This window comes from Terrapene carolina, unplaced genomic scaffold (genome assembly GCF_002925995.2).
Source record: "Terrapene carolina triunguis isolate 2854851 unplaced genomic scaffold, T_m_triunguis-2.0 Scaffold22, whole genome shotgun sequence".
Lineage (NCBI taxonomy): Eukaryota > Metazoa > Chordata > Testudines > Emydidae > Terrapene > Terrapene triunguis.
The window spans coordinates 11890417-11895780 of record NW_020664373.1 but is presented as its reverse complement, the minus strand read 5'-3'; positions in this window follow the sequence as shown (position 1 = coordinate 11895780).

Sequence of the window (5364 nt, the reverse complement as noted above, 5' to 3'; positions counted from 1 at the left end):
TGCATATTGTGCTGTCAAGTTTCCCATAATCCTATTGACAGTACATAGAAACTTGCTTAGTGATCTTTATAGCAACAGATAATACAAAGGAATATTTTTGTTAAATAATCAATATATTTCCAACTCAGGAAGGAAATATTTTGATAAAGCTAGTTTCGGTGTTTACCATCTAGCTGTAAGATGTATTATATTTGCTCTTTTACTGGCACAAGTCTATAAAAAGCCAAGATATGTATTAAAAATCTGGCTCACCATTTTTTATGAACTAGAAGTTTTTCTGTGCTAATGGTTTATCAGCTTTGCAGTATAAAAAGATGAAAATTGAATTTCTGCTTCTTGAAAGCCTGCCTTTCTTAAATGTATGGACGAAAATGGATTCTACCTTAGACCTAATTTCCTATTAAAAATACCCGTATATGCTTTTTATCTACAAAGGAGGGAAAACTACTTTTTAATGATACATTGTGTTACTGACATTAATATTACAGGTAGATTGTTTTAATTTTATAATAAATGCAAAATCTATTATTTTTTCATGTCTCTCTCTTCCACCAGTACCTTAATTCTGTTGGTCAGTAGGTCCCAACTGCCTGCACTAGGATTATGGAACATCTGTATTGCAGAAATAAGCATGCACACTGTACTTTCTTTTGGGGAAAAAAGTAAACCTATTTGGATCCCAGAATGGCAAATAGCAAAGGTGGTTGTCAAGTATTTAATACCATATAGTAGGCTTGGAATGATTAGGTTTGTGTGTGTGTGTGTGTGTGTGTGTGTGTGTGTGTGTGTGTGTGTGTGTTAAATGTCAGTTTCTCACATGCACAGCCCTCTATGAAAAAATATTTCCATTGATAATTGAAATTTACAGATAGACCAATTCAGAAAAATGCTGCTTGAGAACTTATTAGAGTTGAAGGATATTTACTTTGTATACTTGACTAGATGTTGACCTCCCTCCCATAATTTCACACAACTGTGAAATTTTAAATTGATAAAAATCAGGGGTGGGGAATGCTTAAAAATAAGTATTGATGCTATCTGTCAAAATTATATATAAAATATAAATAACTTGCTGCAAGTCTCCCTATACCTTCTCTTATCTCTCTCCTTTTCCCACCTCCAAGACTCTTGTCAAAACAGCCTCAAACCTTCTTCTTAATTTTTTTTTTAAAGAGAGAGATGGGTAGGTGCTTATTAAATTTAAGAAAATTAATTTTTCATTTTTCAAAATACTTTGAAGGGACCCCATTAACTTAGAAGTCACACTTCTGTCTGGAAATACTGTACCTGTGTCTGCATTAAGGTAGCACTAAGTCTGAATCAGGATTGTGACCTCATTGTACTGTGCACAGCTCAGCACAGAGTAGGACAGTCCGTGCCGTTAAGAGTTCTGCCTAATTTAAATCAGGATGCAATAGTGGGTATGACAAACAGGAGGCGGGAGGAGGGAAACAAGAAGAATGTTAATATAGATCAGCTATGTACAGCGCTGGATAGTTTGAATTTATATATAATGTTATGAGACTAGTAATAAATGGATGATAGTATTGCAAAGATATATTCTTTAGTTCAAACAGGAATTAATCCAGGGGAGTCCTATGGCCTGTGGTATATGGGAGGTCGGACTAGATGATAACAATGGTTTCTTCTGATTATATAATCTATGAAGTAAAATTTATGATTAGTATAAATGAAAGAGATTAGAGGGGCACAAATATCAGTTTGTTTACTTTGTACATTTGACAGCTCTCTGTGTATAGCCAATTCCTCTGTTCATCTTGCACAGTAAGTATCCCATATTGTTTATGTGGGACTTTCACATAGAAGCCAAGGTTAGAGGAAACATTAAGAAAATATAAGGAAAAAGAAAAACTACAGAGGTAGCGATAGTACCTGAAATTAACTGTCTCTTTTCAATTTGACTGTGTCTTTTAAACAGTTGAATCTGAAATTTGAGAGAGGTTTTTAAATTAGTCTCATATATTTGACTCTCCTGTACATTTTATAGTTCTCTTTACACATTGTGTGAAAGAAATCAAGTGGACTGAAATGGGTTCCTAGTCTTTACCCTGCCAAAATTTCCCATTAATTTTGTTTAGCTGAGGATTGCAGAGTTAGGACTCTGAGCTATACCATCAATGTTGATAGGACCAAAAACCTAATCTGCTTTAAGAATGTTTCCTCTCCACCCACTTCTTTCATTTAACTGTCCACCTGAGCCTGAAGCATCTGATTCTTCAAAACAAAAGTCTCCAATCTCTATGCTGGGTGACCACTCAACCTAGGTTTAGGTTTCTTTGAAATATCATGTGTTACACTCGCATGTTAAGTTGTTTCTCTATGTTCGGTGTGTTTATTGTATTTTTGTGAACAGGCCGGGTATTGGGACAAATTTCTGTTGGATAACTGTCTTGCTTGCTTGTAAGAATGGTGTAGATCGTGGAAAGGATAGTTGTGATATGCCAACTAAAAGAAAGTGTATGGTTTTTGACACTCTTTTTTTAAAAGGCTGACCTCTCTAAAAAGCAGTAATTCTTGCCATTCAAGTTGACTTTCTAAATTAGCAGAACAATATTAGAGTAGGATGGAAAATATTTTCCCATCATATGTAGTAGTAACTTTGGAAATGCAAATTCTTTAGGCTTGACTATTCATATATATTTTTAACCAAGAGCTCACACAGTGGGAGGTGACTAGTAAGGGTGAATGGGGTTTGACAACAAAAAGCCTTATCAGGAAGTTAAAGGCAAACACAAGCTCACCATTTAATTCAGAATTAAATGAAGTAAGGGGAGTTAAACAGAAGGGATGAAGCTGAATTTACTGGATGCTTTAAGTAGTATTAGTAGCAAGCATGTGGACATCCTCCATATTGACTTTTTTTATTGGGTTCCATTTACAAACATTTTAATGTTGAAACTAACATGACACTTTTTTCTCTCATGCCCTTTGCCTTTGATTTTCAGTTTCCCTAGCTTAGGTCAAGTGACTTATTGTTGATCTCCCGTGTTGATCCTATACTTCCAAGGTCTGAATTGACTCTTCTTGGGGTGTTTCCTGTATTGTGACTGACATAAGTGCTGTTCCTAGCTTGATTGATTTTTCTCCATATTTTTCTTTTTTGCTTTTGGTTTTCTTTCCATTCCCCTCACCTCTCCCATTACTTTCTTATGCCTATTTATTCCTAGTTCTCTGTCCTTGCATCTGCCTTTCCCACTGTCTCATTCTTCTACCTGGTTCATTCCTTCCTTTGTTTCTGACTTCCATTCTCTAGATTTATGTCTACCTTCCTTCTTACCCTAATTTCCTATCTTTTTTTCAACATACTCTGCTTGCTTGTTCACTCACATATTCAAGGATATCTTAGGCTTCCCCTCTTCCCTGCCTGTCCTGCCCAAGGATCTCTGCAAGCTTCACACTATATTTGTCTAGCTTTTTCTGCAGTTTATATATGGCCAGTGATGTTAGAAATTGTATGCAAAAAGCTCCCACCCTGGCTGGGGTAGGGAGTAGGCAGCGGATAAGAGGACAAACTGTTAGGGAAGGTAATTAATTAGGTGGGGTGAACTAGAGCAGTGTTTCTCAACCTTTTTGATACCAGGGACCAGTTTGCTTCCTTCCTTAAACTGTGTCAGGGAGATCACAGGGACCAGCACCGCTCCACGGACCAGTCCTTGAGAAACGCAGAACTAGAGTGCTCCTCAACTCTACCCCAGAAAGGAGTTATGTTCTGCCTCAGTCTGACTGTACTGTCTCTGCAGAGATTTAGCTTTCCTGCTGTTCTTCAGAATGGAGGCTCAGAAATTCAGTTTTTAAGTACAACTTAATTTATATGACGAGAAATAATTTCTAAAAGCTCACTTAAGCACCCTGAATAGAATAAACTTGGTGCAACTGGCTTTTAAGTAACACCTCTAAATAGTAATAAATTTTATCCTGTTGTTGGATTTGCGCTATTTCAAACAACGGTTTAGAATTTCCAATTGTCTTACATTTTTAACAGGCTGGTGAGCATGTTGTAAAATAGCCTATCTGGTGCTACACAAACTAATGAAATGCTGGAATCCTTTTTATGTTTCTGACAGACACTCCACTTGTGCTAAACTTGATGACTATCACTGCAGGGTTGGAATCTTTATTACAGCACCAAGTGCAATCTAGTGTTTGGAACAAAAAAGATAAAAACCATGCACTGTTTTAAGTAATCTACCCATAAAGGCAGCTACTTTGACTCTGCAACACCTTTCATAGTTTATTGCTTAAAGAGGAAAAGCTTTGAAATGCTTTGGGGGAATTCTACAATCATTTCAAACATACAGATTATTCATTTGATGATCATTTATAGCATTATTGTGTAGCAAAAATGCTTTGCTTGTTTTAGTATTCAGTTTTATTTATAGCTATTTTTTAATCTTTAATTTTTTGCATTGATAATTTTAGTGGTAATACCTGTTTGGTACATTACGAATATTTTTAAAACTAACAAATTTAATTAAATGACATTAAATGAAGTTTTCAATTGGTTTTATCCACATGAAGTACACTGTAGACGTAAAAGGTCGTGTGATGAAGTCCATCATGATAGTATATAATTTATAGACTTTAAAAATTCGGAGTTTCATTAAACAGCTGAATAGCTGTTACCAAAGCTTCACAATTTCAAGGTAATTTAATGTGTGTGTTTTAAATATTCTAGTATACCCCTGTGAAGCTCAAGAAATTCTGAGTTAATACTTCTGTAGCATCCTTAGCTTTGAGCTATTGTTCCTGTTATAATAGATACGTTGTTTAGATTGAAAGTCTGGCTTCTGTAAATCCATGGTAGTATCTTCTTTAGCCAGATTTTGTTGTAGAGAAAATGTGTATGTTTAAGGGCTGGTCTACACTGCCGCGCTAGTTCGGCGGCTGGGGATCGAAGTTCCGAGTTCGATTTATCGCGTCTGGTCTGGACGCGATAAATCGAACCAGGAAGTGATCCCCGTCGACTGCGGTACTCCAGCTCAACGAGAGGAGTACCACGGAGTCAACGGGGAGCCTGCCTGCCGCATGTGGACCGCGTCTGAACCGCGGTAAGTTCGAAGTAAGGTATGTCGAATTCAGCTACGTTATTCACGTAGCTGAATTTGCGTACCTTACTTCGACTTGGGGGGTAAGTGTAGACCAAGCCTAAGTTACAAAACTCTTAAAACAGAAAGTTATACACTAAACATAATAGAAACTGACAGTCTTAAAGGGAAACTGTCGAAGTTGGTAGCTTGAAAATTGTGTTAGATTCTTACCTTTAAAATATATATATATATACACACACACACACACGTAGAGTGAATGGAAAAATATGTGACTTGCTAGCATTGTTGTTGCTGG